Consider the following 19,141-nt stretch of genomic DNA (forward strand, 5'->3'; position numbering starts at 1 on the left):
CCCACAGGTAGACAGTGCCTGCATCTGGACATGGGAGTGCCTCCCCAGGGAAGCTGGTGACCTTTGTTGCCCAGCCAAGGGCCCATAGGCTGCTGGTGGGTGTGATTAGGGTTAGGAATTGAGTTCCCACCTGGCAGGCAGGTCAGGAGGGAGTTGCAGAGCCTGAGGAGTCAGGCTTATACCTCTGCTGGATGACCTTGGGAAGATGGCAGCTTCTCTGGGAAATGGGTCTGATAAAGGTTCTGGGGGAGGCTGGGGCCCCGGGGTCCGGCTGACTAGCTCTGAGACTGGCCCTCTGGGTGGGGGCTCTGTACTTGGGGCTGAGGGTACCCTCGTCCCAAGACCTGCTTGAGTTCGACACAGAGTTGATCCAAGGTATTCCTGTCTATTCCCCAGCTGAGACCATTTGCTGGAACTGTCTCCCAGCTGAGAGGTGTCTTGGCTCCTCTGGGGACCCTGGGTGTCTTGGGGCCCCTTCCTCCTAGGGTGGTACTCTGTCCTGTCTTCTGGGAACCTGGGCACAGGAGGGTGGGGAACTGAGCCTCTTCCCTCCTCGGTCACCGTGAGGGAGAGGGAGGAAAAGTTTCCTGAGAGCCTTTGGTCCCCAGGGAGCTGGTCTCAGCGCAGGAGAAAACCAGGACACCAAGTACCAGTGGGCGGGGGGGAGGGGCTGTGGCTGGGATCTCCTGGGATGCCCCTTCTCTCTGCTGCAAGCTGTCAAGGCAAGGGCGCTCAATCTGGGGGCAGATATACTTTTGAACTCGTGAAACAGGGCCAGTGTCGTGGTAACAGTGGAGTGTGGTTGTGAGCCAGCACTCGGTCAGCGTTTCGCCGTGAGCCTGCCGAGGGTGTTGAGTGAGCTTGGTCCTCAGTCCTCACTGTAGCTGCACGACCTGGGCGAGGAGAGTGAGGCACAGGGAGGTGAGGGGATCTGTCGCCACCGCTGGGCAGAAGACCTGGTGTGGCTCCAACTCTGGACAGCCTGGGGTGAGTTTTCTGGGTGGCCTTGGCCAGGCCAAACCACCAGCTGCCTGGGGCTGGGAGCCTGGGGCTGGTGGGGCCTATAGACCGCTCTGTCTGAGCAGCCAGCAATCTGGGCGGTGGCCAGAAAGCCATCCTCCTTGGTTAGAATCCTGCAGCCAGTCTCCCTGCTGTGCAGACACATAATTATATTTCACATTAAAGGGGAAGCTGAAGGCTGAGGGGGCCAGAGAGCTCTTTGAGGCTGATGCTCTGGGCACAGACCTACCTCCTTGGCCCAAATCTGTGGCCCCTGAGCTGAGCAAGGGTTCAGACTGGTGATAAAATGGGGTCTCCCTTTTAGGCCAAGGTCCAGCAGGGCAGGTCTGTGTGCGGGGATGAAAGGCCTGGGCCCTGCCAATGGCTGAGGGATCTGAGGCCCAGACAATAGGCCCCAGGAGGCTTGAAGGGCAGGCCTGTGGGAACAGGCTGGGAAGAGGCAGAGGCAGGGGTGGCAAGAGAAGAGGGTCACATGGGGGTCAGGTCCTCGGAGAAAGAGGGCAGGGGGAGGAGCACAGAAAGAAAGCAGGAGACGGAAGAGTCAAGCAGAGCACACGATGAGGAGACAAATTCTATTAAAGAGGGAGAAATATGTGTGTCCGAGTGTGCACGCCTGTGTGCAACGGGAAAGGAGTCCATGGGAATGTGCAAGTTGAGATCTGTGCACAGGTGCCCTCCCGCAGCCACCAGCCTGCACGTGGAAGTATGAGTGTTTATCGTACCTGTACACCTGCAACCGTCATGTATGTCACAGCATGCATTCTGCATGTGTGGATCCAGACGCCTGAGCTCGTGTACTTGGCTGTGTGTGCCTTCGCCATGCACCTGTGTGGGTCCCTGGGAGGACATGCCTCCGCCTGTGTGTGTGTGTGTGTGCGCGCGCGTGTGCACGCTCGCGCGCGCGCTCCAGTGCGCAAGTGGCTGGTGGTGTGTCTGTGTGTGGAGGGGGGCCGGGGCCAGGGACGCCCGGTCAGGCCTGGGTCTGGTGGGCGGGGGCGGCGGCGGAGCGGCGCAGAGCGGGAGTGCTCTCGGCTGAGAGTTAGAGTTGTTGCCGAGCTGGGTTCTGGTGACAGCCGGGCGCGGAGCTGGGAGCGCGCCGAGCCTCAGTCTCCTGCCGCCTCCTCGCCCTCCATTCCACTCTCCCCGCCTTCTCCGGGCCTTGCCTCTGCCACCGCCTCCCGGGGAACCGTAGCTGAGGGCGAGCGGCCGGAGCGGGCGTGGAGGCGCGGGGCGCCTGGGCGTAGGGGAGCGCGCCGGGCCCAGCCTGGGATCAGATAGCAGCAGGCGGGGGAGGGGTTGGATCGGCCGCACGAGCCGCCGGACTGAGGGACGGAAGCCAACCGCGCCGACCCGAGCGTGCGCCCCGCGACCGGGGGCGCCGTCCAGGCGCGCGCCCCCGACCCGCGGCTGGACCGGGGCGATCGGCGGCCCAGACCGACGCGCCCCTCAGCATGGAGCGCCCCCGGGGGCTGCCCTGAGGCGGCGGCAGCGATGCAGGCAGCGCGGCGGCTGCCGGGGCCAGGAACAGCCGCCCGGAGCTCGGAGGACGCGGAGCGCGCAGTGTCCAGGGCACTGACCGAGGTAAGCGCCCGGGGGCTCGGCTCCAGCTCCCCGCCGGTCCCCTCCCGGGCCGACCGAGCAAGAGAGGGTGCCGCAGCAGGGCAGGTGGGACGGCGGGCTTGGTTCGTCCTCTCGTTTTCTGTTTTTTTTCTTTTTCTCCCCTTTCTCCCCCTCCCTGGTGAGCTATCGGAGGAAATGCTGACTGCAAGCTTTTCTCCCCTGCCATGTCTCCAGCCACCGCCACCAAGGAACTTCGCTTCTTGCTAACCTTCGTCCTGGGGGCGCTCCGGGAAACTTTGAGGCGCCCACGGTCCCCTTCTGGACGACTTGCACGAAAAGATTCGGGAGGGAGCGTGGGAAGGCACTTTCGTGGGCAGCGTCAGTCTTACCCATGACCTTCTCCGGAGACCCCCCGACTGGGGTCGGGATGCGCAGGGGAGCGCGGACTACTGGCGGCCGGGAAAATGCCCCCAGGCCCAAGGGCTGCGGGTCCTTGGAGTCGGCTCTCTTTCTCATCTTCTGTGCTCTAATGGAGCAAAAACATTCTGGAAACGGTGTTCTCCGCTGGCGAGTGAGCTAGCCAGCGAGTCCAGGCGCACCTTTTTTTTTTCCTTTGCTTTTAGAAATCGGCTTTGATCGCGGAGCGGGGGGGGGCCTTGGCTGAGAAGCCCGGCGGATTCAGGGCCGGGGTCCTCTCACCGTGCTGCGGTCTGCTCTGGACGTCCTGGGGCGCGGGGGAGGGGCCCCGGAGAGAGCAGCTGGGTGCAGAGCTCCTGTGGGGCTTCAGATGGGATTCGAGGCCTGTTCTGACGAGTGTGCACATGTCTTGTGTATATTTAAACACCTGTGTTCAGAACGAGAGAGCACAGGAAAGTGTCTCTTTGGAGGTGGTCTTTAGTTCTGCCTCCCCATGGCCTGGATCTGCTAGGACCTGGCCACCCTGCTTCCCGTTTCCTGGGCTGCTCATCCTCCCAGAGCACTGCACTGCCGGGACCACTGCCCGCTTCTCTGCTCCCCCATGCCCAGGACGGGCCCTGGAATAAAGTGCTGGGGACTTCCTGTCCCCCATATCCATGTCCCGTCCCACAGCCCGGGGTTTTCAGGCTTCGTTTCCTGGGAGCACAGAGGCGCCCACACGCCGCTGAAATCAGCAGCCGCCTCCTGGAAGGTGTGAACCCAGAAGGTGGTAGCCTCTGGCCTACCCCTCACCTGCTCCCTAGGTGCAAAGGACAGCCAGGCCCTGGCTGCTGCCTGACTTGGACCCCAACCTCCCCTTGTGCTAGTTTGCTCCTATGCAGTGCCTCATCACAGGTCTCCGTCCCGACCGCCACCATGTGGCCAGGGAGGGCCAGGGAGGGGACAGCCCATGGAGCGGTGGGGCTTTCTGGCCTTCCTGTGGCATGCTTCCTCCTCCGTTGTGAGAAGAGCACCCCCACCTCGTGCTGGATTCCCATCTCAAAGAAACTCCCCAGCAAAATCTGCCCCTCGGCTTTCGGACAGCCCCTCCCTTCCAGGTAGGGGGCCGGGTTTTGGCAGCTCCAGAAAGGGGGTTTCCATCATGTGGGGCCAAGACCCCAAGGGAGAGCAGGGTGCAAAGGGGAGGGGCTTGTTTGAGCATCCCTGGGGACAAGAAGGGGGCACCAGTATGCTGGACAGCAGCAGAGGTCCCTCTTCCCTACTGATGTACCGCTAAGCACATGCACTGGGCATTCTACAAATGCTGGGTGTTTACAAACACCTGTGTGTGTATATGTTTGTGTGCTCAGTCATGTCCAACTCTTTGCGACCCCATGGGCTGTAGCCTGCCAGGCTCCTCTGTCCATGGGATTCTCCAGGCAAGAATACTGGCATGGGTTGCCATTTCCTTCTCCAAGGATCTTCCCAAACCAGGGATCAAACCTGGGTCTTCTGTCCTGGCAGGCAGATTCTTTACCACTGTGATTGGGACATACCTGGCACATCTGAATTCCCAGTCCCGGACCTTACCTTGTGCCCCCTGTCCAGGTGAGGGTAGAGCAGAGCCCCCTCCCTAGTCCTGAATGGGATGGACCATCCCTTGGTGAAAGGGGCAGAGCCTGACTTTGCTGGTCTCTCCCTGGACCTCCTCCCATACCCGACTGCCATGTCAGACCCTCATCGGGCTTCAGGTTGCTCAGGAGGGGACCCCCTGAGATATGTACCTGGTGGAAGGATGTTCAGTGAACTGTGCTGTACTGGGAGGAAAAAGTGCCCAGGGAGGGGTAAGATCTTGCCCAGAGCCACACAGCTTGTCAGGAGTTTGAGCATAAAACTCCACCTTGCTCTCCCTAGGCCAGAGGGCTGCCCTGTTGGGTTTCCTGTCTCAGGGCCATGCTTTCCCTCCTCTCAAGTCTGCCCAAACAGGACAAGGAAACACTGGTGGCCCTGAGGCAGTGAAGTAGTAGCGACAGCAGTGATAACAGTAACAGCAGTCACAGCGACCGCAGCGCCCTGTACTTGTGAAGCACTGGGACCGGCTTGGCTGTGAGCAGATTCCTCTGGCCTGGTGAGGCCTCAGGTGCCCTGGGCCATGGCTGGCAACACCAAGCATGGCACCCAGAGCCTTGGCACAGTGTCTGGGGTGGAAGCAAATGCACTGTCACTCCCAGAAACCTCTGTGGCCATTGTCTGGCTCCAGGCTGGAGGCTGCTGAGCCCCCTCAGGGCCCACCTGAATCCCACTCAGCCTGCTGCTCCCAGCTCAGTCTGGCTGTCCTTTGACTGGGTTCACCTGGTGCCTGTTGCTGAGCCCCTGCTGGGGCTTTTGCTGTGAGTGACACTGGGCACACCTGCCCCTCCCCTGGGGCTGCAGCTGGAGCCTTGCCACTGCTGACCTGGAGGAGGGGCTGGGGGAGGCAACTCATGGACAGCAAGGGGTTGGAGGCTGGGCTGGCCACTCGGAAGGTGTGGTGGGTGTGGGCTTGGACAACAGGATGGCTGCTCCAGAGGAATTTGGCCGTGTGGTAGGGAGACAGCCAGGGGAAGGCCAGAGATGAAAGAGAGCCAGCCTGAAACTGGGCTGCGGGCAGGGCAGGAGGCTCAGAGGCTTCAGAGAAGCCGTGGGGGTGGGGATGGGGTTGGGGGTGGGGGTGAGGCCAGGCTCAGGCAGGCGGGTTTTCCAGAGGGTCTGGGGCCGAGAGCAGAATTGGAGCCCTCACTGGGCACTGGCTGAGGGCCCAGCACTCTGCCAACCGATTTAATTTCCTAATGGTCAGCCAGTGCAGAGGGTGGCAGTAGCTTTTGAGTCCCAGGGAGGCTCCCAGAGAGACTGGAACATGGCTCCGACCCAGAGCCCACCTTCCTGCATCCCCCAGATACCCTGCCCAGATGTGTCTCTGCGCCAGGCTGACTGTGGCGGCTCCTACACCCAGGGCTGGACCCCCACAGGGCCTGGTGCCTGCCCGCCATCCCAGCTCCCAGGTTGCTGTGTCCTCAGGGCCTGGTTAAGGCCTCGCATGCAGTAGGAGCTCTGTAAATGTTCAGCGGGTCTGTGTCTGGGCTGCTTTCTCTGCCGCAGAGCCTCAGCAGAAGTGTGCTCCTGGGGTGGAGACTCTGGTGCTCTCTGCTGAGCTGTGGCCCCAGTGCAGTGTCTGGCATACAGAAGGTGCTTAATAAATGGGTGTTGAGTAAATGCAGACCCTGCCCTTGCCCCCAAGGATCTCCTTGTTTGGGGAGAGACTTTGGGGCAGGCAACCGGGGCAAGTGCAGCCGGTGGTCTGACTGCGGCGTCACTTCTCCTCTTGGGCCTCAGTCTGTCATCTGTGAAGTGGGATCAAAGCATCAGGCAGGGAGGCTTCTGAGATGCCCGGGACGGGACAGTGAAATGTGAGCCTCTGTGAGTGCCTCTGGGGGTTCCTAAAACAAATGGGGTGTGGAGTGGAGGGGCTCCGTGGCAGAGGGTGTGGGCTGGTGCTGGGGCTTTTGCTGTGAGTGACACCGGGCACAACTGCCCCTCCCCTGATACCCTCCTCCCCTTGGACAGGTGGGGAAACTGAGGCCCAGCGAGGGCAGCCGAGTCACCTCCCGACTCCCCTGCCTCCACTCACCCCACCTGTGTCCCGCTGCTCCGTCTTCCTGCCCAGCTGCTGAAGTGGCAGCTGCAAAGGCTGCATGAGGCTGTGGGGGCCCTGGGCCCCCAATTAGCCTTCAGTCGGGTAGCACCACACGTGGCTCTCTTTGCGTGGCCCCTAGGGTCTGGGCTCTGGACCCTCCTCATCCTGGTCCACCGGGCCCTGCAGACTGGTCCTCCTTGTGCCTTCGCTTCCTCTTTCCCTCAGGTCATCCTGCTCCCTCCCCTCTGCACCTCCAGCACGCAGGCCAGCTCCTGCCCCAACACTCCCCTGCAGATGTCCACTTGACTCCGCCCTCATCACCTTCAGGTCTTGCCTCTCGGGCTCCCCTGGGCAAAGTGGTCCCTTGTGTTTGTCTTGTTTCCTGTCAGTCTCCCTTGGAGTGTTAGTACCCTGAGTGCTCATCTCCTGAACTCACCTCTGGAACACAGCCTGGTCCCACCCGCTCACTGTGGCCATGGTCCCCAACTGTGGGGGCAGCCTGGGGGAGAGGACGGTGGGACATGCTCACTGTGGGAGTGGGCAGCCTGTGGCCTGAGAGGGACAGCCCCAGCTGGAGGTGGCAGGTCTCTCTAGGAGCAGAGTTGGAGGCAGCAGTTGAGACCCTCTGCCTCTAAAGCCTCCTCACAGCATCTTGGAGGCATCCCTTGGAGAGCTGGGCTGGGTGGGTGAGTGGGGTGAATGTGGAGATACCGAGGTACTGAGCTCTGTGTGTGTGTTTGAACAGCCGATGGCCAAGGTCAAGGAGGGGCTGTGCCCCCGCTCCCCACCCACCTCCTCTCCTTCCAGCTGCAACCCAAGCCCCCTGAGTTGGCTGCTCCAGCCTGCAATTCCCCAGCACTTAAAGTAAAAATAAATCTCTGCCAGCAGCTGGCATTCTGGGTGGTAGCAGTCACGCCACCCCCTGCCCCGACCCTGTGCCTCTGGGCTCTTGGTTCCAGGCCAAGCTGGGCCAGGGGTGCCAAGGGGAGCTGGCTTCATCTGGCCTCTTTCCAGGAGCAGAGGTGCCTCTCTGGGTCACTGTCACTGGGAGGGCAGAGTAGGATGGATGCTGGTGACTCCTGTGGGAGCTGGGATCTGGGGTCAGGTGGGGCTCAGAGGTGGGGCTTCCCAGGGGCCTGGGCCATGACCTTGTGGAGGCAGGGTGTGGGCAGGGCCCTGGAGCCCCTCTCACATGACACCCTCGGGATGGGCCCTTGGATCTTGCTATCCTTGCTGGGCTCTCTTTCTGTTCTCAAAGAGCTCTGGAGGTCTCCGATGGGGGAGTTTTAGTGACACAGGCCTTGAGGAGCTCAGAATTCAGCATTATTCATTCTTCTGACAATTAAGTCTCCAGCAAGCATCATTGCTATGCCCTGTGCCTGGGGCTGGGGCCTGGGAACTGATGTCTCGGTTGGGGGGATAATGAAACAAGTGAACAGACACTTAAGGAAGCATAGACTTTGTCATATTCTTCTGCTAATTATCACAGCTTTTTATGACAAGAGTGTTACATGCTCATGGTAAAGCATCAGAAAATTTTAAGGATAGAAATGAATTTCTTTTTCTCAAACTTTGTCTTCCCCTCACCCCTACCATGAAGCTACATGCACTCGAGGTGACTGTCATTAGAGAACTTTCTGGGTTGTCCGAGTGCTTCACCAGTACATGTCGGCAGTGCCCTGGGTCTCTCTCCCCATCCCCCTTTCCATGTTTCTCATCTTCCACCCTGCTGTCCATGCTGGTGCCCCGGGCCCCATCCCCTGGGGCTTCATCCTTTCTCCTTCGATGGTGTTGGCTTGAGGGCTAAGTCAGAGCCTTGGGACCATGGAATCTTAGCTGTGGAATCTAGGAATGCACAGTCACCCGAGTTCCCAGGCAGTGGGCTCTGAGTTGTGGTTGTGGCCTCTTTGGGACAGAGAACCTGGAGTTGCAGAGTTGGTGTATCTTGGCCCTGGGAGGTGTGTTGCATCTTTGCTGGGGTACCTCCTTCCTCAGCTCCCTCGGGCAGCAGTTGGAGAATCCAGATCTGGCTCCACCCTCAGAAATCCTGGTTCCAGGGACCCGGGGTGGAGCCCTGGCTTAGCACCCGCGGGGAGGTCACCCTGCTGCAGGCAGACCTGGGCTGTCCATGCCTTCTGGGTCTTAGGGACCGTGTGGCCCAGCATGGACAAATGCGAGGCTGAGGCCGGTGTGGTGCCTGACCCTGAAGGGGAAGCGCTGGCCAGGTTGCTCTTCTGAGGCCCTGGGGGCGGTGGGGGTGGGGAAACAGGCCTCTGCTGGGGACGGTCACCCTCAGTCGGCCACCGAGCTTCCTGCTGGGTGCCACCAGCAGTCCTGTCACCTGGTTTGGAGGAATCGGAAGGACGGTCCCCGCCTGGCCCCACTGAGAGCTCCCGTGGAAAGTCTGAGAGGCTGAGTTGAGAGGACCGCCCGGGTGCTCACGCCACGCCTCAGCAGTCCTGCTTGTGAAGTGGATGTGAGCATCACGCCTCCGTCTGGGAATCTGTTTTCTTATCCCCCTTCCGCTCCAGCTCTGCGGTCAGGGCAGCCAGGGCAGCCAGGGCAGCCTCCTTGCTCCCTGCCCCCAGCCCCTCTGCCATGCAGGCCGGAGGCTAACTGTGCCCATCACCTTGGCCCGCTGTGCCTCAAGCTGTCAGCAGCACCTGCCTGGCCAGGGTGGCCAAGTCTCCCCCAACCCCCACCCTGGCTCCAGGAGCCTTCAGGACCATTGGAGGGGATGCCTTCAAAAGTCCTTGGGGGCAGCCACAGAATGGCCTGTCCCCTCCCTGGGGTCATAGCAGAGGAGACCCCAGCCACCCTTTTCCTTTCCTCTGCTGGCCCTGCCAGCTATAGCCTCGGGGCACTTGTGGGCTTTGTCCCAATCCTGCAGCAGATGCCCTGACCCTGAGGCTACAGAGCGAGGTGGCCAAGCTCTGGGTCCTGTCCTGACCCAGCTGCCCTCCCGGTGGGCCTCAGATCAGACACCGGTGGAGGGGGCGGTGGGGGAGCAGCACCCCTGGGAGCTGTGACCTGAGCCTATGGTCTCAGTCTGCTCATCTGGGAACAGGGAACATGAGGGCAAGTGGTTGAACAAATCTGCACAGCTGACATGTCTGCACTGCCCTGCGTGGGGCTGCCGTCCTGAGGACGTCAGTCAGCTAGGTCCCAAGGGGAAAATGGAAGTGGGATGGTGGGGAGCAGGTGGAGTCTGTACTACTTTCTTCTGTAACAAGTCAAAACAGACTGGGGGCTTAAAACAGAGCAGGCTATTGTCTCTCGGTTCCAGGGCCAGAGTCTGAATTCAAGACGTTGGCAGAGTCGCTTCCTCCTTGAGCCCTCCTGGGGTTCCTTGGCTGGTAGACGTGTCCCTGCCATGTGTCTTCATATGGCCTTCTGCTCCCTGAGTCTTCTCTCCTCTCTAGAGGACACTTGTCATTGGATTTAGGGCCATTTTTCCCTGATGACTCAGTGGTAAAGAATGCGTCTATCAATGCAGGAGACTTAAGAGACATGGGTTTGATCCCTGGGTTGGGAAGATCCCCTGGAGGAGGGCATGGCTACCCACTCCAGTATTCTTGCCTGGAGAATCCTGTGGACAGAGGAGCTTGGCATGCTACAGTCCATGGGGTCACACAAAGTCAGACATCACTGAAGTGACTTAGCATGTATGATCCAGGATGATCTCATCTCCAGATCCCTTGCTTAATTATATCTGAAAAGACTCTTTACCTAAATGAACTCACATTCACAGGTACTGGGTGAACACGTAGTTTGGAAGAGCCATCACTCAACCTGGGTATGCTGTCCTGCATCCTGATTTTTTTCTCCTTTAAGAAAAATATGTAGTTGTTTAGCAATATATCTTGGAGAGAGAAGCATATTCAGTATGCTTGGTTTGTGCTACTTACCAGCTGTGTGTCCTTGGGCAGATTTCTTGACTGTTCTGTGCCCCTATTTGCTCATCTGCAAGGGAGGTATTGATGGTCCTCCCCCTCATCAGACTGCGGGAACTCTAAGTGGAAATGCACGGGAGAGGTGTAGTAGATGGCACCTTTGATCAGTACGTCCATGAGCAGAATGGTTTTACAGTCACTTGCATTGCGTGCATTGGGCTGGATTTCTGGTTTGTGAGCAGCCTCACCACCCCACATAACACTGCTGTGATCACCTGGGTCGTGAGGTCCCTGTGCCAGGACCATGCGAGCAAGAAGTCTGCATGTAGCCCTGCTGGGTCAGAGGGCCTGTGCCTTAACAACTTTTATAGCCACTAGCGATGTGCCCTCCAGGGTGGTCGCTGCCCTGCCCCTCGGAGAAAGGACGAGACTCTGTCCTTGTCAGCGCCTCCATGGGCACCTTTCTTGTTTTAGAGCCAGTGGAGCTTTTCTTCCTGTTGAAATACCTTTCTATGGTTCCCTTCCTGGCTGCTGCTAGCTCCTGCTGAGTGGTTATTTCCTTAAACTTTGTCCTTCCCCAGGTTGAGGTCTTTCCCGGTGCCCCTGCCACATGTGGCACCCTTTCTCATCCTGGTGGGTCCTCATGGTTAGACCCAAGGATGACGAGCAGCTGCCCTATTTCCAGATGCCAACACTGAGGCTCAGCTCACAAAGCAGCCCAGCCTCTCTCGTTTCTAATAGTCCATCTGTCCCTGGAGCCTGCAGGGCCTCCTCAGGCGTCTTGGTTTCCCTGCAAGCCTGCTGTCCCTGGAGGGAGAAAGTTGGGTTTCAATCTTCCTGTATCCCCATCCTGGCTGCATCCCTAGGCTGCCAGGCAGAGTCCCTTTGGAGATGGTTGATGTGCTGTTGAGCTGCTGGGATCTGCTGGCCTGAGGTTGCTGCCCCGGGAGCTTGGGTGTCCTCAGCCCCCTCCCTTGGCTCCTGGTGACCATCAGGATATTTTGGATGCTTCAGCAAAATGCCTGCCTTGGCGGTGACTTCAGCAACCCATGGTGTCACTGGGTGCCTTTATTTCTCAGGAAGTGCTCTGATGTTTCAGTGAGACTCTGCGCCCAAAGATAATAATGAAGATGACTGTTTATTCTGTGTTCTGGTTCCAGGCACTGTGCACAGTGCTCTCCCGAACTTTGTCTCATTTAATTCTCAAATGTACTGGCTGGGAGAGGGGCAGGGATTGAGAGATGAGGCACCAAGGGAGGCAGGCGGCCAGCTGGAGAAGCGCCGAGGCTGGAGGCCCCAGGACCTTCCAAAGACATGAGGTCCTGTGAGAAGGCCACGGGTCCTGCTGGGCTCTCCCTTGAGGGAAGGCTGAGACCTGGGCTGAGGATCCAGGTGCAGTGTTGGGCATGAGCCAGGTTGGCCTGGATTTAAGTAGGGCTGCCCCTTGCCCTGTTTGTGGCTCCAGGCAAGCAGCTTCAGCCTTCTGAGCCTCACTATTCTGAGAAACAGGGCCAAGTCTGCCCTTTCAAATGTGGTTCTGCATGCCAGGTTTTAGGAGTATTTCAGAAGCCTAGATGGTGAAGGATTCTCAGTGGCCTGTCCATTTTACCAGTGGGAAAATCGAAGCTCAAGAGGGGGAGGGGCTGAATGACCTTCCCTCCTCCATCCCCTGAGACCTCAGCCACAGGAGTTGGGCTGGTCCAATCTCCCTCATCTTTACTCCCACAAAACTAGGATAGGAAGACAGGTCATTGTTTGAGCAATTGCTCTGTGCTGAGAGGCTCATGCAAGGGAAAGATTTAGGCCAGGGCCCTGCTAAAGCTCTCAGGATAGGGATCAGGCCTCCTTTATCCTTTCCTTAGGCAAAGATGAGGCTCCCATCTCTCCATCAGCCCCTTGTCCTGGGAGCCCCGGCCCCTCCCAGGGCTGAATTCTGTGCTTCAGCATAGGTGGGCGTGTTGGACTTTCTGCAGACCTTCCCGTGAGTGCTGCTGAGAGGCTGGGATGCGAGGGCAGGGCAGAGCTGCTTGGGGCGGAGCAGTGCTGTGCTGCCCATCGACCCATCCCCCATCCACTTCACTTTGGATCAAAGTTAAATGAATTCACGTGGCCTGAGTAGAAGCCCTCGGCAGGGACTGGGGCTGGCGGAGCAAAGAATGTACCTCAGGGGAGGGGTGTCTGGCCCTGGCCCCACATAAGGCTGTGGTGGCGCCCGTGCCTCCCAGGGTGAGTGTGCAGCCAGTGGAACTTAGAGAGCCCTTCAGAACCATCCCTGGTGCCCTGGTCCCCTGCCGCCTGCTTCCTGAGCCCACCCTGTCCCTCCTGGACATGCAGGAGATGAGATTCAAAGGGCATGACCCTCTGCTGCTCTGGTGCTGCCTGGACCCCTCTCTTGCTCTGGTCCCAGACCCACCTCCTCCCTCTCCGTCCAGAAGCTGCTATCTTGGTTCTGGGGCCCTGCCTCCCCTCTAGGCTCCTGGACTCTCAGCCGACAGTGTGGCCGCCTCCTTACTGAGAAAATCGAAGCGGAGCCTTCCACTTGCTCCCACTGCAGCTCCCACCTCCCGCCACCTGCACCCCTTCACCCTGCCTGCATCCCTTCCCTGTGACTGGATTGTTGTGCTCCATGTCCACTCGGCCCCTCCACTCTCACCCACCCAAGGCCAGCGCTGTGGTGTCTCCCTCTCTGCTAGAGCCTTTTCTACATGCTGCACCCATTCCGTTCAGAGGTGACCACTGAGGGCCTGCCATGGGCCGACGCTTCCTCCAAGCACCAGGACATACCAAGGGAGAAAACAAAGCCCGGCCAACATCCATTTGTAATACAAATTCTCAGTGAACTAGGAATCAAGGGAAACTTTCTCAACTTGTTAAAGGCACCTACAGAAATCTAGAGCTGGCATCCTACTGAACGATGAGAAACTTCCCACTAGAATCAGGAACAAGGCAAAGAAGTTGTCTCTCATGATTGCTTTTCAACATCTTACTGGAAATCCTGGCTAAGGAGGAAAGAAAAGGAAATAAAAGATATACAGATTGGGGAGGAAGACATAAAACTATCTCTACGCACAAATGACATGATCATCTATGTAGAAAATCTGAAGAAATTGACACAAAAGCTCCAGGAAGTATTTCCGTGCTCCGTGCTAAGTTGCTTCAGTCGTGTCTGACTTTTTGCCCCTGATCCCATGGACTGTAGCCCACCAGGCTTCTCTGTCCATGGGATTCTCCAGGCAAGATTACTGAAGTGGGTTGTCATTTCCTTCTCCAGGGGATCTTCCCAACCCAGTGATCGAACCCTGTCTCCTCCATCTCCTGCACTGACAGGCAGGTTCTTTACCACCAAGCCACCAGGGAAGCCCATGGAACTATTTGGTGCAAATGTAATTGCAGTTTCAGATGTGAATTTTAAATCATTATAACTAGGTTCAAACACATCTTGATTACTCAAAATAGGAACCATTACAATCAATACATTTTTGCCAATGAGAAATAAGGAAATCAGTATGTTTATTCCTGTAGCGTAAAAACCCATGTTTTGGGATTAGATGAACTCTTGGAAAGCATTTTCTGCCTCCTGCTGGTTGTAGAAGTGTTTTCCCTGCAGAAAGCTGTCGAGAAGCTTTAAGAAGTGGTAGTTGGTTGGCGAGAGGTCAGGTGAATATGGCAGATGAGGCAAAACTTCGTAACCCAAGTTGTTTAACTTTTGAAGCGTTGGTTGTGTGACATTCAGTCTCGTGTTGTCATGGAGAAGAATTGGGCCCATTCAGTTGACCAGTACAGCTGCAGGCATTGCAGTTTTGGGTGCATCTCATCGATTTGCTGAGCATACTTCTCAGATTTAATGGTTTCACCAGGATTCAGAACGCTGTAGTGGATCAGATGGGCAGCAGACCACCAAACACTGACCATGACCTTCTTTTAGTGCAAATTTGGCTTTGGGAAGTGCTTTGGAGCTTCTTATTGGTCCACCCACTGAGCTGGTCATCACCAGTTGTCATATAAAATCCGCTTTTTGTCACATGTCACAATAATCTGATATAGAAATGGTTTGTTGTTGTTGCATGGAATAAGAGAAGATGGCACTTCAAAACAATTTTTTTGGTTTTGATCAGCTCATGAGACACCCACTTATTGAGCTTTTCATCTTTCCAATTTGCTTCAGATGCTGAACGACTGTTAATGGTCGACGTTGAGTTTTCCGGCAACTTCTCATGCAGTTGTGAGAGAATCAGTTTTGATGATTGCTCTCAGTTGGTTGTTGTCAACTTGCGATGGCAGGCCACTATGCTCATCTTCAAGGCTCTCACCTCCTTTGCAAAACTTCTTGAACCATCCCCGCATTGTACCTTTGCTGGCAGCTCCTGGGCCAAATGCACTGTTGATGTTGCAAGTTGTCTCCACTGCTTTACCACCCATTTTGAACTCGAATAAGAAAATTGCTTGAATTTGCTTTTTGTCTAACATCATTTCCATAGTCTAAACTACATATAAAATAAACAGCAAGTAATAAGTCATTAGCAAAAAAATAAAGCAAAATATGCGCATTAAAATGATGTATAACATCACCACATTTATTTAAGAATGTATTCCAATATCAGATGGCGAAGGTTAACAATGCAAAACTGCAATTACTTTTGCACCAACCTAATAATAAGCAGTTAAATCAATGGCACCCCACTCCAGTACTCTTGCCTGGAGAATCCCATGGATGGAGGAGCCTGGTGGGCTGCAGTCCATGGGGTCACGAAGAGTTGGACATGACTGAGTGACCTCCCTTTCACTTTTCACTTTCATGAATTGGAGAAGGAAATGGCAACCCACTCCAGTGTTCTTGCCTGGAGAATCCCAGGGACGGGGGAGCCTGGTGGGCTGCCGTCTCTGGGGTCGCACAGAGTCGGACACGACTGAAGTGACTTAGCAGCAAAGCAAGGTTGCAGGATACAAGATTAATGTACAAAAGTCAATCACTTTCATCAATGGCAACCCACTCCAGTACTCTTGCCTGGAAAATCCCACGGACGGAGGAGCCTGGTAGGCTGCAGTCCATGGGGTCACTAAGAGTCAGACACGACTGAGCGACTTCCCTTTCATTTTTCACTTTCATGCATTGGAGAAGGAAATGGCAACCCACTCCAGTGTTCTTGCCTGGAGAATCCCAGGGACGGGGGAGCCTGGTGGGCTGCCGTCTATGGGGTCACACAGAGTCTAACACAACTGAAGCGACTTAGCAGAAGCAGCAGTAAACAAGTGAAATCTGAAATTAAAATCACAATACCATTTGTATTAGTACCCCCACAACAAAACTGCTGCGCTCAGTCGCTCAGCCGTGTCTGCCAGGCTCCTCTATTGATGGGGATTCTCCAGGCAAGAATACTGGAGTGGGTTGCCATGCCTTCCTCTAGGGAATCTTCCTGACCCAGGATCGAACCTGGGTCTCCAGCATTGCAGGAAGATTTTTCACCTTTTGAACCACCAGGGAAGCCCATGAATACTGGAGTGGGTAGCCTATCCCTTCTCCGGGGGATCTTCCTGACCCAGGAATAAAACCCAAGTCTCCTGCATTGCAGGTGGATTCTTTACCACCTGAGCTACCGGGGAAGCCCTCAAGGAAACTACCTAGATATAAATCCAACAAAACTCTGATGAATGAAATCAAAGAAAAGCTAAATAAATGGAGAGATATTCCATGTACATGGATAGGAAGACTCAATATTGTTAGATGTCAGTTATTCCCAGCTTGATCTATAGGTTCAATGTATCCCAATCAAAGTCCCAGAAAGTTATTTAGTAGATATCGGCAAACTAATTCCAAAGTTTATATGGAGAAGTGAAGGACCCAGAACAGCCAACTATTGAAGGAGAAGAGCAAAGTTGTAGGCCTGATGCTAACTGCCTTAAAGACTTACTATAAAGCTACAGTAATCAAGACAGTGTGGGATTGGCAATGGAACAGACAGATAGATCAATGGAGCAAAAGAGAGAGCCCAGAAATAGACACGCACAAACACAGCCAACAGATCATTGACAGTGGGGCGAAGGCAGTACAGTGGAGCAAGGGTAGTCTTTCAACAAACAGTGCTGGAACCACTGGATGTCCACACGCAAAGGATACAATCTGGACACAGACCACATGACCCTTCACCAGACTGGGTCATAAATGTAAATGTAAGGCACAAAGCTACGGAACTCCTAGAAGACAGTGTAGGAGAAAACTAAGATGACCTTGGGTATAGTTAACGGCTTTTCAGATGCAATATCAAAGGCATGATCCATGAAAGGAATAATTGACAAGCTGGATGGACTTCATTAAAATTAAATGCTCTGGGAAAGATGATGTCAATAGAATGAGAGGGCAAGCTTCAGACAGGGAGAAAATATTTGCAAAAGACACATCTAATCAAGGGCTGTTATCCAAAATAAACCAAAAACTCTTAACACTCAGCAATAGAGAACAAATGACAGACAATAGGGAAAAAAATGGACCAGAGACCTGGACAGATGCCTCAGCAAAAGAAGATACACAGATGGCAAGTAAACATATGAAAAGACGCTCTATATAATTTTTCTGCAGGGAAGGGTAAGTCAAAACAGCAGTGAGACACCGCTCCATACCTTTAGAAGGAGCAACAGGAACTCTCCTCACGGCTGATGGGGCACAAGTGGTACAGTCACTCTGAAAGACAGTTTGGCTCTTATAAAACTAAACATACTTTACTGTATGCCCAACAGTGATACGCCTTGGGATTTACCCAAGGAAGCTGGAAACTTGTATCCACACAAACCCCTGCATGCAGATGTTTCTAGCAGCTTTATTGGTTATTGCTAAAACCTGGAAGCAACCAAGATGTCCTTCAGTAGGTGATGGATAAATGAACTGTGGTCTACCCTGACAGTGCAGTATCCTTTAGTGCTAAAAAGAAACGAGCTTTGAAGCCATGAAAAGATATAGAAGAACCCAAATGCATACTTAGCCATCTGCATGAAAGCCAGTCCTGAAGGGCTGGATGCTGTGCCATGTGATTCCAGCTACCAAATGTTCTGGAAAAGGCAGACCTATGGAAACAACAGGCAGATTGGTGGTTGCCAGGGGTGGAGAAGGGGAGATGGATAGGCAGAGCACGGGGTTTTTAGGGCAGTGAACTGTTCTGTGTGACACTGTCGTGGCAGATACAAGTCTTTGTCCATCTGTCCACACCCACAGGCTGTACAGCACCGCAAGCGGGTCCTGATGTAACCTATGGACTCCGGGTGACAGGCCCAGGCAGGGCCATGGGTCATAGTGAAGGTCCTGCTCTATTGAGGAATACTGATGACGGGGAGGATGTGCACGTGCAGGGTCATGGTAAATGGAGCTCTCTATTCCCTCCCCTCAATTTTGTTGTAAACCTAAAACTGCTCTAAGAAACACTCTTGAGCAAAAAGAGAATCCTGGCCCTCACATGTTCATGGGCGACTGAGTTAGTGACCAGAGAACCTGTGAGAGGGCAGGGTCGTCTGAGCAGAGATCCATGTGGACTTGGGGAGGAACAAAGTAGGGGCCTGAGGGGAGAGGCTGGGGTGGACGCTGCTCGCCGGGTCAGGTATGTCAGGCTGCAATTGGGTTCACGTCTTTTTGGCGTGTGCCTTCATAGGAGTGGATTGTGGTGAACTGAGGAGCCCCTGAGCCCCGTGTTGCTGGGAGTCCAATAGAGTCACGTCGCCCACGCCAGACCCAAGTGGAGCCATGGGAACCCTGGGTCCCACAGGCCTGGCACACAGTAGGCACTCAGCGTGTGCTCACTTAAGGGCCACAGTTGTGGACATGTGTATGCCCTGCAGTGCCCAGTCCCCCAGGCGTGGGCTCCCCAGGGAAGGGTGGGTCCGCCTGCTGCAGGGAGGGCAGAAAGGCAGGCAGGGGACAGGAGCCCCTCCTGTGGCACCCCTCAAAGGCTGCAGCTGCTCCAGTGGGAGGCGGGGGCCCAGCTGGCCCCCCACCCCCTAATCAGCCTGTCAGCACTGAGGAGCTGGCAGGAGCTCCCATCAGCACTATGCTGGTGGCTGGATCTGGAGGGAGTCCAAGCCACCTGGCTCCCCTTGGCCTGGGGTGCGGGTGCTGTGGGAGTGCAGGGTCTCACGGACCCCCACCCTCCTTTCTGTGTCCCCATTCCTACAATACAGCATCCTCAGGGGGTAGAACCCAAGCAAATGGGTTCAGAGGGTAGGCTTGGGACCAGTCTTGTAGACAGGGTTAGGCTGTGAATGGATGGCCAGTGAGCAGGAGGGGTGCTTGGCTGTGTGTTCTGTGGCTGCGCAGAGCCGTGACTGTGGAGGGCACGTGTCTGAACGTGTAAGCAGGAGTGAGGAGCTCGTGCACTGTGACAGTGACACGGATTAGCCAGTGGTGCAGGTGGGGGAGAGCCGTGCCACTGCGAGTACGCAGCACCTGAGGCTTTGGGCCCCACTGCCCTGCGTGTTGTGCTCAGACCCTCAATAACATTTAGGTCCCAGTGCCTTCTGCTGTCCCCTGTCCTGCACTCTGTCCCAGCACCTCCCCAGCTCATGGGTTTTCTGACCCCGTCACCTCTCCACCCCTCTCCCCAACTGCAGGGAGGGCGGG

The 19,141-nt window shown here is 55.9% G+C and overlaps 1 protein-coding gene across 2 annotated transcripts in view; it reads left to right on the forward strand.

The window, feature by feature from the left end:
- The first annotated feature begins 1,983 nt into the window (after positions 1-1,983).
- Positions 1,984-19,141, forward strand: part of KCNJ12 (potassium inwardly rectifying channel subfamily J member 12) — a 38,103-nt gene continuing 20,945 nt past the window's right edge. For both annotated transcript variants that reach the window (XM_061391318.1, XM_061391317.1), the window contains exon 1: positions 1,984-2,601. The gene's annotated coding sequence lies outside the window, so the exon portion shown is untranslated. The remainder of the gene's footprint in view (positions 2,602-19,141) is intronic.

This window comes from Bos javanicus, chromosome 19, assembly GCF_032452875.1.
Source record: "Bos javanicus breed banteng chromosome 19, ARS-OSU_banteng_1.0, whole genome shotgun sequence".
In the NCBI taxonomy this organism is placed as follows: Eukaryota; Metazoa; Chordata; class Mammalia; order Artiodactyla; family Bovidae; genus Bos; species Bos javanicus.